This window comes from Dermacentor silvarum, chromosome 6, assembly GCF_013339745.2.
Source record: "Dermacentor silvarum isolate Dsil-2018 chromosome 6, BIME_Dsil_1.4, whole genome shotgun sequence".
NCBI lineage: Eukaryota > Metazoa > Arthropoda > Arachnida > Ixodida > Ixodidae > Dermacentor > Dermacentor silvarum.
In genome coordinates this window covers 141,760,428-141,773,853 of record NC_051159.1, presented here as the reverse complement: position 1 = coordinate 141,773,853, position 13,426 = coordinate 141,760,428, and positions in this window count along the sequence as shown.

The window sequence follows — 13,426 nt, the reverse complement described above, 5'->3', positions numbered from 1 at the left end:
GTTTTTTTTGTTACGTTTCACGCTTTGTATTCGTGACCTAGATTTTAAGGCGGGGTCATTAGAAGTGCGGGTGATATTCAGCTTGCTGTGTTTCTGAGAAACTCTTTCGGGGAAACAGCGCAGAAACTCCGAGCAGGCGGCCGAGCAGTAATACAAGGCTTTATTGCAAGTGCGCGTGGCGTAAAACGAGCGCAGTATGAGATGCGCGGAGAACAGTGCCTCGAATAGCGCATTTGTAGTTGTATATCGTTGTTTACTGTATAAGGCGGCAACACAAAACAGCGCATTTTCTCGAAGCTATTATACCAGCGAAAGCCGCGTCCGTCTACAAGACAGCGGCTGTCATGCTACGCCGAGAAAACTTGGCCGACTTCGGGCGCCAATTTTCATGGGACTCGCCATGCTCTCCCCTTCGCCTATTAGTGAAGTTCTTTTCTTATCTTTATCATTGCTTTCTTCTTCAAGTTTTGCATTCCGTGGCAGCAGTTGAGCCCGGCGCAGTGATAACACGTTTTTGGCTCGGCGTTTTATTTATTTTTTTTTTTGCCGCGCCATACTGATTGCGCCTATGAATACTGAATGATGAATCACTACATACGATATCTCAAGGCAGCATTTCAGGCTCTTGAAGAGGGCTTTGTAAACTTACATCAACTGAAAAAATAATGACTTTTGGTGGTGAAAACTTGATTGCAGCCCGTGTGCTCTTGCTCCAACTACGGCATCACAATGCTCGTCGTTTATATTTTTGTTATCTTCTTTTTTTACATTATCATCTTCTTTGTTACCACCGTTATTTGCCTTTGTGTTGAGTATTACGACGCGAGTTCTGGTTTCGTTTTTCGTTTAGCTGGTCTAGGTCCTCGTTTGTGGACAATAATAACCCGTCGCCACACCCAATTTGCAATTTGCAGGCGGGCGTTTCATTGGTGACAGTTAAAAATATAAGTAAAAAATAAAATGTATGCAACAAATGTGAGCATTCAACTTTCAAAAAGAAACAACAATCTACACAAGAAATAGAAACAAAGCTCTATATGTCCGGATACATAAACATTGGTATTTAGTACGTCAGTTTGTGCGCTAGATTCCTCGAGTGGTACGCCCTTTAGTTAATTCGTGAGCCTCTTTCTTTCTCCTTTTATATATTTGCCTCCTCCTTCGTTGTGTGCAGTCAACCTAAAATTACGTATGCTTAACCTTCCGGCCCTTCTGTACATCCTGAACGGATGCTCCCAAAAAAAATATTTTATTTCCCGACTTTTTCACTTTTTGAACTTCTAACCTTTTGAACTGCTGTATTCATACACTGCATCCTTGCTTAAAGCTACAAGTGCCATCAAAAGTTTTGCGCTCCTTTGCGACATTATTGTGCCATTTCTGCCTCTGGGTGACACCCACAAGGGCTTACTCGTTCCTCATATCAATAGGCTGACACGCACGCGTGACTCTTGTGGTAGAACTGAAACTATTGAACACAATTTGTGTCTTTGTACCCGGTAAGACGTTGAGCGCGAACTTCTCCGGTTAGCATTAAAGCGACTGGTCTCTAGACCATTTTCTCCAACCAATGTCCTTGTACAGGGGCTGCGATCATCGCTGGCACAGTGAGCAACGAAAGAATTGCTTAAATACGTTAAGTAGACAGGTCTCTGCCACCGTGTGTAGACTTACTGTGCATCTTCGCGTGGGTGCGCAACTTGCGCTTTTTTTTTCTCTTGCTGCTTTCTGTCTTTTTGTTCCTATATTCAAGGCGTTGCGCTGCTGAGCTTGAGGTCGCGGGCTTGAATCCCGCCCGCGGCGGCCCCATTTAGATGGAGGTGAAATGCAAAAGCGTCCATGTGCTTGCGTTGTAGTGCACGTTAAAGAATCCCAGGTGGTCGAACTTAATCCGGAGCCCACCACTACGGTATGCCTCATAATCAGGACTGGTTTTGGCACGTAAACCCCCAGAAAGAAGAAGTAGTTATATTCGGTTCCCCAAGTGCAAGATAGTAAGCCGGACAAGGAGTTAAGTGAAGTAGGTTAACCCGACGCACGTCCGGTCAACCTCCCTTGCCTTTTCTCTTCCTCTATTGTATCTATATTTCTCTCTCTCTCGGTGAGAACTTCAAGCCAGGACTGAACAGGACCGCGGGCTGCCTTCTACCGACGCGAAAATTTGTCTAAGTAAAAGCCTTACTTACGTTTGTGCCGTCAGATAGTTCTTCCGCAGGGTCATTCTTGTGTGTACTGACCAGCAATGATGACCTTTTATTCGAGACTCATTGCTCTGTCTTGCAGTATTTACTTAGTATATCTTTTTTTCGCGCTTAAATATGGGTGAAGATTATTGAACTTATGTGCTCAGAAAGAAAATATGCAGTGTCAATACACATTTTGAAATCTATGCGAAGCGGAGCTTTCATGCAGCGGTTAATCGAAGTGCTATAAATTTGCGTCTTTCATTCCTGCGTCTCTGGCGTAAAAAAAAATAAAAAAATATGTGGCGCGCATGCGTGTGCTCTCGCGCACGTGTTCTACGCAATGTGACACGCGCGGCGATCATCTCAAAGAGCTTGTTGGCGTTGAAATGATATAATTAGACATGGCTATGACAATTGTGGCCGATATGTAAATACCTTACGCATGTACGTTGTGTATTTGTAATAAATGTACCAAGTAAGAAAAAAAGTGAGATTTTGGCTTAATGGATAGAACATTGGACTGCTGTGCTGGGGCACTGAGGTTCGATTCCACCATCGGCCACGTAATTCAATTTGTTTTAAGTATGAGCTATTCGGCAAGACACCAGCAGCATGCAGCAGCCACGGTCAGGAAAGTTCCGGAGGGTTCGCGAAGACAGATTCGCTTTAGAGATCCAGAGTTCGTCGTTGCTCTGTCTTTTCTAGCCCTGGCTTTACTTAAGGACGATAAACCCTTGTTAACCACTCTCTTTATTTTGTTCTTCACTCTCTACAATCTTTTATGTGTTCTTATTTATTTGAGACGTCTTGAGACACACAGTATAAATACATACAGCAGTCTCAGGAAATGCGGCTAAAGACATCAGTTTACCTGAGTGGGCTGCATCACCCACATCCATTTCACACTGTTTCCGACGAAGGTTGGAAAGTATGTAGTAAATACAAAATACAAAAGCGTGTATAAAAACAACTACAAACACAGGCAATAATAGCAAGGCTGGAGTGTCTATCCAATAAAAAATACAGCAATTACAAATAACACCAGCCCTTAGGAAAAGTGCGCTGTTCTGCGCACAAAATAAGAGATAAATAATTGAAGTTGTTCACATGGTGCTTGCGTGTATAGAGAAAGTCGGAGGCTGCCCAGAAAAATTGTCTTTACTGCCCTTTTAAAGGCACAAGCCGACAAATCTGCATTCAGTTCCTCCAGTAGCAAGAAATTACTGGTAAATAAAGAACTAATTTGTTAGATTAAAGTTCGCGTTCCGTCGTTTAGGCGAGCAGTGTTATTACGCATTTCTTCTTTACGATATTGAAGAAGAGATAAACTTTATTTAAAGTGCCGGCATTTTGCTTTTAGTGACCTCAGGTGTCGGCTCGAAGTCCTTGGACTCGGGCGGCATCTTCGGCTTGCCGGACGGCCCAGTGATGGTCTATATGTTGTTTTTGATTTTTTTTTTCTGTAGTTTGTTTGTCTACTACTCACTATCACTGTGTTCAGTGTAAAAGTGAAAAAAACAAGTAGAAATCCTAATCTAAATTTCACATCGTTATCTTTATATTCATATGGTATTTTGAAATGGTGAACAAGATATAATTTCGACAGTGTGGTCATTTCTATTGTGTTCTACTGCTTTATCAAGATCTTGCAATACCTCTAGCGCTGGCTGGGATATACAGAGATTTTAGCCATTTCTTTCCCTTACTTATTTGAACGGAACCAGCCCAACCAATACAAAGTTATATCCAATATAAAAATATATTCATTTTGCCGCGCCTTCTGCAGAGCTTATCTGGACTTGTTGGAAACAAAATACAGAGAAAGTTAAAAGGAAAGGAAAACACGAATACCTCCGGTGGGAGGATATCTATGCTGAAACAAAAACTGCTATAAAAAAAGGCTTTGGCCAAGAAAAGGCTCATACAATGTAAAGTGATCACACGGGACAACGGTCCGTACACGCGTACATGGGCAGCTGCTCTGTCTCAGCTTTGTACAGTTTGAATTTTTATGGGTGTTCACAGCTATGCATGTGAGGCCCCAATGGAATATCCGTGTATGAATATTGCTGTGATGGTATGTACATTATCTTTTCTTGGTTTTGGTAAGCTGAGCCCTTACGTTATGCCCCTGAGACACAATTTTCAGTATCGTTCATCCATCTATGTTTATATATAATTTTGCCGCGTTGGATATAATAGCCAAAGGTCAATATTCTATTTTCGTATTTTATTTCATCAGTTCACTCGCACCTACTGCGTGCGACTTATTCCAAACTCAGCTTGAAATGTCTCCATAGGGCTCTCTTGTAACTTCTTATGCTAACTATAAGCAAATGACCAGCGGCATTTTTACCCATATTCTGAAGTACTGCTGGCAGTGACATTATGAGAGGAGAACATAAAATTTCGAATCATATAAGGTGATTGTCGTCTCGGCTTCTTCTCCGGTGATATTAATGGCTTACAGTGCATTTTAACAGACTCCTTTTCTCGTAAAATTGCACAGGACATTCTATTTAATCTTTCAATTTCCTTTATGATACATGACTTGGAATCCTTTTATTCGATATTTCAGTGTTGGGCTGTGTTTTATAAGCCGTAAAAGTTTCAGGCGCACTAAACCAACTTATGGTGGGATCTTCGTCTTAAACCCAGGCGATTTAATTAGGGTTTTCTTATGCGACACAGCGGAGTTAAAGCGTTTATGTTCACAAGGGACGCCATTTCTTGATATCTAATAAGCTTGAGTCGTTCCCGTGGCTTCCGTTGGTTCTTTTATATGGCAGTTTCCGAAAATATTATCGCTACGGGTGGCACCGGAGAGGTGAATAATGTAATAGGTCGTAAAATTAATGGTTCTAACGCAGCGAATACATATATTCTTTGGACAATGTAACTACCGAAATACTTCGCTTCTATAATATTTTTCTTTTTCTTATTTCTTGTTTTTGTGATTCGTTTCCTTAGAACGCCAAGCAGTCAGCGCTGCGCTTGGCCAACGTTTTAGGCAATATCATTTTACATCTACTGATGCCGAATGCGACGAAATAACTTTATATTCGAATCCAAATGAAGTCGTGTTTAAACGCACAAAGTTACGCGCACGACATTGCTTCGGTGAAGCGGCGCAACGCCATTAGAGACTTAAGCATCGCATACTGAACTATGCGAGGATACTTAGGAACACATCTGCAACACCTGTGAGGACAGCTTTAAGTCAAGGGCTTACGCTTGCATTCCTTGCCTTCTGACTCGATAAACTCGCGACAGGTAACATCGTAAGGTAGAGTTGCCTTTCGTTTCCTACATACACTTTTGCATGGTCTTATCTTACGCAAGTTTTATACATGTACCACTGTAAATGTATTGTACATTTTTCGTACTGCATTATTCCGTTGTATTACGTCATTGTGCAATACCATACTGCCATAAGTGACCCTCAGTCGCGTTATTTGTTTTTTTTTTAATTTTTACGCGCAAAATATAGTGCTAGAGCACTGTCACTCTATTGTCATTGGTATTGTAGGGACACTTTCAAGCTGCTTCTTTTAAAATGAAAATAAAAGCAAGAATATAGTCACATTTTCGACCTTTTTGCTAAGTGGCTCTTTTGGGAATTCGGATCGGGCTTGTATACCGCCCAAGCCTCGTTAAAAGAACAGGCAGTGCGCATTTCTCCTTAACTAGAGCAAAAGCAGCACGGGAACATTAACTGAATAATGCTGCCACAGTGAACGGTGGTTCCACTTGCGTTCACTACGGGAGTGGGAGTGCGTCTGAACGCGGCCACTTCTCCTCACCGAGAACTCCCACCGCTGACGCTGCAGGCTGCTCCCGGAGTCCACCGCATTGATTCCACCTGTTCCTAATGGAGCGGCGCCTAATTCGGCCTAATTCTCCTGGGCTCCTTCGCCAGCTTCCACTGGACATGAGGCAGCGCAGTGGTGCACCTTTCTGACAGCCCGGAAACTCGCTTCGAGAGCACAAGCGGCGCCATTCTTACACAATGCGCCCGGTGGAATTCTCACTCTCACGTGTGCAACTTTTAAAGCGTGCTGCGCGCTACCCTGCGGATGTGTTCTCGGAAGTCCCATTACTTTGTCGACTTACGCCCTAGTGCTCTGTTCTTTCAAACTTTCTCTCAAATCGCGCTCAGCGGTTCACGGCATCTATTAAAAACACTGTTTTAACAACACATTAAACAGTACCCTTCTTTAGCGTTGGTGCCTTTGAGAAACTATATCTGTCTTGACACTCCTGCGTGTTATGGTACTTCGCATTGTAGCTAAGTTCAGGGGTGCAGTTTGCGTGCGACGAAGGATCATCATCCTCATCAGTGTCCACTGAGTGCTCTCTCAACGATCTCCATTAACCTCTGTCTTGCGCTAGCTGATCCCATCCTCTTCCTGGGAATTTCGTAATTTGAACACGGTCACATAATTCTCTGCCATCCTCGGCTGTGCCTCTCTTCTCTTAGTATCCCTTCTGTGACACTAACAGGCCACCGGTTATCCGCCCTGCTCACTACTCGTCATGCCAAACTACCTTTCTTGCACTTAATGTCAACTATAGAATGTTGGCAAGCCCTATTTGCTGTGTAATCCGCACAGCTGTCTTCCCGTCCCTGACTCTTCCTAGCTGTAAATTTTCGTTCCATTTCTCGTTGTGCAGTCCATAGCTTCAGCTCGAGCTTCCTTATTTAGCACTTTTATTTTCAAGGATAGTAGTAAGCTCCCAGTCTTAACTTCGTGTTGCCTAACGCTTGCGCTCCAACTCATTTTTGTTACTTCTGATAATCGAGATCCCTTGTGAGTAACTGGCGTAGATAAACGTACTCTTGCACATTATCTAGAGGCCGACAGCCAATCACGAATTCTGGTTCTCTTGTCCGGCCAGAAGAAGGTTAAGATCAATTAGTGGCCGTAGCTGGTTCATCTTCCTCTTCCTCTGGTGAATTGGTCATGCGGATCGCTGGGACATTGTCTGTTTGCAAGGACATAAGTTATCGTGTGTCACTTAGGCACTTGAATTGAAATGATTGTTTTCCGAGCCATCGGAGACAACAGATACATTAGCGGAATCGCTAACTGTTATGTAGTTCGTAACGACGCCTGTCTCGTGGAGTTTTCAAGCCACCGCATCATGTCAATTGGGAAGGGACACATTTAGCGGGCTAATTATTCTAGAGGTTTCGATGCTGGGGCTGAGAGCTGGTAATCGAATGTGCTTTTCATGACCCTACTCTACTGTTGGGCTTCGTGTGCCAATGTCTTCTTTTTTAGTGTGGCGGCGTCCCCAAGGAGATGTTCTTTAGGTTTCTGCGCGAGATCTTTGTTAAATGTAGGTTTGTTCTAACGTACGTAGCTGGGGTTGTGAGGTATAGTATATGCCATGGTAAAGGACACTAAATTAATTTTGCCTATGACCAGGATTCTCTTTTACCACACATGTAGAATTAGCCCCCATACTGTATAAGCGCATGCGCGCACAGTGGGCAAATTCTGACACTTCTTTGTGTTGCTGGTTCTGTCCTGTGCCAATGCGGGATGTAGACCTTCACCCCACTTTTCGTGTACATTCCCCAGGGCTGCAGAGTGTCCCTCGACGACACTTGCGTCGTGCGAGTCTACATCCCAACCTTGTCAGCAAACTTGCTCAACTGGACTCGAGAACCACATTCTTCTGCTTTTTCGTTCTTTTTTTTTCAATCGTATCTCGGAGACAGGGCTTCGCAATCACACTTGCCCAAATTTTTGATGCTGAAGAGCAAACTAACGTATAAACGAAAACTTCGCCAATGCCACCGGAATGTGCTACAGTGACATTGTGTTCATCATCGGGCACCGTAACCGCAGAGCAAAGTCGGTTGGTATTACACAAAGTAGCGAGCAAAAAAAAAAAGAAGTAAATAACGCGAAAAAGGAGCAAGATTATGCTAGGCACGATACTTTGACTGTGTTCGAGTGCAACATTTATGTGGCTTCAAAGACCACACCTTCTTTCTTTTCTTTTTTTTTCTGATGCAGCGGTCATCTTGATAGTGGGGCCCCTCCTAAACTTTAGTGAGTCTTTACTGTACTTCCAGTTGCTGACGCGCACAGTTTCACTCGGCAACGTCGATGAAAGAAAAATCATCAGGTGCGTATAGCTTCACTAAAGCCTTGCGAATAAAAACCTTTAAAATCGTTCGATTACATTTCTGAAAACTTAAAACACGGGATTACATATCACGCAGAATCGAATTTCCTAGTAGCTGCTGACGAACGTTTTCCTCCCGTTTCTGCCCGGGACAGCGCCTGCTGTCCCCGCTAATTAGCTTTTCCGTGTGTTTTGGGTTAAGCCAAATCTCCTTCCCTCTCATGCGTATGCCTCTTGCTTTCCACGGCTGACCGGAACTTTGAGCTGTCATTTCATATTATGCGTTTATTCGTCCCGCGGCGTTAACCGATATTTGTCGAGGGAAGAATTAATTACGCAGATTGCCTAATCTGGTCTGAACATGGCACCCTAATTAATTCTCTGCCTCCTGCACCTACCGTGATCAAAATGAAGGACAAGAAAATAAGATAGCCTGTTCGTAGGACACCTTTGAGTTTAAAAAAAATGTACTTCGTTTTCCCTTTAAGAACTTTGCGTTCAAGGCATAGCCGTTTCTGCTTGATAAAAACAGTTATGCTGACTTTTTTTCTCACCAAACTTGCTCGGGTAATTACTTTATGCCTCCTTTAGAGCAAGATCAGGACCGGTATTTGGTAGCGATGCGTTATGCTTTATTATATACTAGTCCTTCACGGAAATGCACCTGGTTTGCTGCTGTTTCCTAATAAATTTTCTGAAAATAAACTAGAGACGGGGTGGGATACGGGGTGCGCAACGGGGTGGGAAAGGCAGGAAGGTTAACCGGAAAAGATTCTGGTTTGCTACCCTGCACTGGGAAAGGGTAAGGAGGAAATTAAAGACGGAAAGAATAGCGGAGAGAAAAACCAAAACCACGGAAAAAAATACAGGAGGTTGGGAACATCCGTGAGAACTATAGTCTCTGTAATAGGCCACTCGAACGCAAACATTTCAAGACTGCCTTGACCGACGTTTGCTGTGGCGATTGCATAGGCCGTTATTCCATGACTGTCTGCTCCGAAAGCGCCGGTCGTCAAGATGGGCCAGTGCGGTCGCATCTGAATTGAATTGAATTTTGGGGCTATACGAGCCAAACCCACGATTTTGTTATGAGGCACGCCGTAGTGCAGTACTCCGTATTTATTTTGAATACCAGGGGATCTTTAACGTGTCCCCAAAGCATGGGACACAGGCGTTTTTGCATTTTGCCCCCATCGAAATGCGGCCGCCGCCGCCGCCGCCGGGAAGATGATCCCGCGACCTCGTGCTTAGCAGCGCAACACCATAGCCGCTAAGCCACCGTGGCAGGTCACGTGTGCCTGCCTATGCGCGCGTTATCGGAGACAACGGCAAAGAACATGTTCAATAGTTTCCTCGCTGCCGCAGTGGTCACACACAGCATTATCTTCTCTTTGGATGCGGAAAGCAACAGATTTTGTAAAAGCGACGCCAAGCTACAGTCAGTAAAGTGCTGTTGTCTCGGGTCGGGATAGAACAGGTAGAGGAAAAAGTCGCATACAGGGTTCCAGTCGATGCAGACGTGTGTGCTGGAAACTAAGTGTGCTCCCCAACGATTGCGTGGCACGTTTCGTTGCTGCATCTGTTCTTGATAACGGGATTGGTTCCTGCACGCCGTCTTAATGAGCAGATCGAGCAGCTTCATCGGCATGTTCGTTGCTAACTACTCAACAGCGGATAGGGAGCCACTGAAATGTGACGTCATGTTCTTGCTCGACGAGGCGATGAAGGAGCTCTCGGATTTCTAGCCCTAATTGTTGGTAGGGTCCACGGTGTAAGGCGGAAAGCACGTAATGTAGAGCTGCCTTGGAGTCACTGAAAACACACCATTTTTGAGGTGGTGCCTCATGAATTATGCGAAGTGAGCTACGAAGAGCAGCAAGCTCCGCGGCTGTCGACGTTGTCTGATGAGATGCCTTAAGCTTCACGCTGCTGTCTTTCGCAGGAAAAATCACTGATCGTGCAGACCAGTCCACGGCGGTCGAACTATCAGTGTACAGATGGGTATGATCATTGTTTTTTTCGTGCAGCATGAGCAGCGAAAGTTGCTTGAGAGCTTGTGATGAGAGCTGTGCCTTCGTTCGAATTCCTGGTAGTGTCATTCGAATTTGTGGCTGAACCAAGCATCGAAGGGGGAATAGAACCCTCGCTGCAGCTGTGTAATCTGACAAAAAGGGGTGTGTGGTCGGTCTTCTGGCAGTGATACGAGATAACGGAAAGGGGCGCGAGCAAAGTTCCCGACGTGCTTCCATAACACTGTGAATCTTGGCTGGGTAGTCACGCGCAATCACAATGGTTCCTGATGTTGATGTACATTGTGGAAACCCTAGACAAACCTTAAGCGCCGGGGCCTGAGCCCTTTCAATTGCACGGATGTTAGTTCTGCAGGTGTGTTGTAGTTCTGCAGCAATGCGAGTGTCAGCATTGCCAGGCTGTTCCTCAGATACCCGAGAAACAGCGTCCTGTACAGTTGCATCATCACGTGTACGGAAGTACCTCAGGCTTTTCCTCCAAGAAACTTGAGAAGATGATATATGGCTGCTACGCGCTTTTTTAGATAGGTCCCATTCGTGATCCCAAAAGAGGTCACGGTCGATGATTACCCCTAAGGACCTGGGCACCTAAGCTGTCTACGATGACCGTTCCTCCTTTCATGATGCAACATCGACGTCTAAGAGTCATCTTAGCTTTTATTTGAATGAACGCTAGCGGAAGAATATCAATTCACGCACCCTTTGGCTAGCTCTACCATGAAAAGGCAGCTTTAAATAGCATAGTAACAATATATAGTCTCGCCGAGAAGAGACAGCCACAATTTTTTAGCTGTTTTAGTAAACAATAACGCTTTCATTGAAGAGACCGCTATCCACGAAAAAAAAAGTTAATGTGTGAATATAAGCTACTCTAGACGGCGGCACATTGTCGCCTATTGTTCAAGTAGTTTTCAAATCACCCCCTTAATTAAAGAACACCTCTGTTTTAAAAGGGTAAGAATAGTAAAAAAATTAATGCAGTAGACATCGGGTAAATAAAACTCCCTAAACGGAAATGCCGAGTAGACGGAAAGTTGGTATCCATTTCGGTCGGCCACCCATCTGCGCAATACTAACAAACTTGGCTTAAACGGAACGCATCATGTTGTGAATTTAGGTTAAATGGAACTTTAACGGAAACTATACCACTTACCCCATTGGCTTATAAAACAGGAAATGTCCAACAAACATGTCAAAACGTCTCTGCTATAAATAGCGAGGAAACTCCAATTCATTATGCGGTTGCGGGGAAGTTAACGCAAATAAAGAATGTCGAAGTTGCAACGGTGTTTCCATCATGAGGAATTCGCAAGGCAAGTAGTGATTCCTGAGGAGGATGAGAGCACTAGGGAGTCGGTAGGACCTTGCAGTCAGGTTGCGAGAACTACTTCGTTCACACAGTCATGATTGAGAGACCTCAGATACTGCCCTTGTTGCCTGCTCTGAGACGGTTGACGATATTAACGGTGAAGTTCGTGGCGGAGGCCATGGTGCTGGTGACGAAGACATAAATATATATTCATGTTCCAGTGCACGTGACTCTTTCGGATCAGACGTCAACGCAACGTCGCGCAAAAGAAGGTACAATATTAAAGGAGAGTGCAATAAAATCACAATATTAAATAAACATTCAGATGTTTTTCGAATAAAACTATAGCTGTTGATTTTTGTGCCCTCCGCCTAAAAGAAACTTCGAGTAAACAAAAGGACTTTTTTTTCTATCCCTTCGAATTCTGTTTAAGCGGAGTCTACTGTACAGTGAAAGAACACGGGCATCAATGCTCCTTCTGGGTACATTTCCTTGTTCATTTCAGCACCTTTGATTTTGTATATTTACTTATACGCGAACAGATTCAAGCTGCTGTTTTGCCTCCTGTAATGTCACCGGTTTTAAGCAACCGCCCTATAATGTAACACTATTCCAATCTGTCTTTATTCCAATTTTCCAGCGTCAAACTTACGAAGCCACCGACGTAAGTATTGGGCGGGAACCCGCAGCGTTGTTCGACTCGCCCAATCAAACACTCTCCTCATTTATAGGTGGTCACTTTTGTTTGATTGTAAAGCGAATAGCACTTCCTACTTGAAAAGGTTTTAAATGCATTTCTTGCCGGCGGCTCTGTCCATCCCTCCCGTGTCCCACACCCCCACAGCGCATGCGCGTCCCCTCCCCCTCTCTCTTCTCTCCTACCCTCTCCTCCTTTCTCTCCTCTAGGAATCCTCTACGGAGCGGCGCCCGCGTGCCACACCCCCACAGTGCATGAGCGTCCCCTCCCCCTTAAACTCCCCCACCTAAAACAAAAAAAATTGATTCCGAGGACAGGGACACTGATTCGAAAGTGACAGAAGGTAGAATTTTGTCATAAGATGTACAAAAGTTGCAACCGTAAGGTATGTTCTGTTGCAACATGGCAGGGCTTCACTGAATATCTCTGAATCCCGGCCATGGCGCTCGCATTCGATGAAGGTGAAATGATAACGCTTGTGTACCGTGCATTTGGGTGCCCGTTAAGGAACCTCAGGTGGTCAGAATTAACCCGGAGTCCCCCGCTAAGGCGCCTTATAAACAATCGTGCTTTTGGCACGTAAAACCCCAGAATACAATTTAATTTATTATATCTACAAAACCTTGCGGTAGACAAAATGGATAGCAAGTTAGCTCATCTCATAGAGGCCAAAGAAGCTCTACTTTCCAGGTGGAATACCCAGAAACTTAATCGGAGGCTTCGCAAACGCATCGCGGAATTGAACCGAGAGATTGCCGAATACTGCCAAACGCTAGAGAAACAGCATTGGGACGAGGTTTGCAACATGGTCGACGGACAGATGACGAATTGGAGGGAAATGGAACCTCCTCAGGCATTTACTCCATGAGGACAAGTCCAAGTCCCATCAGTGTCGAGCGGTGGATAAGATTTTTCATGCAGAAATGAATAAAGTTTCCGCGACGGCGATTGCGGTGTCCTTGGCCAGGAGGTATTTGCCCTTGGCACCGGGGAGCCCGTTACTCCTGCCAGATATTATTCAAACTATGAGGGGAATACCGGCAGCCGAGCTGAAAAACCCCTT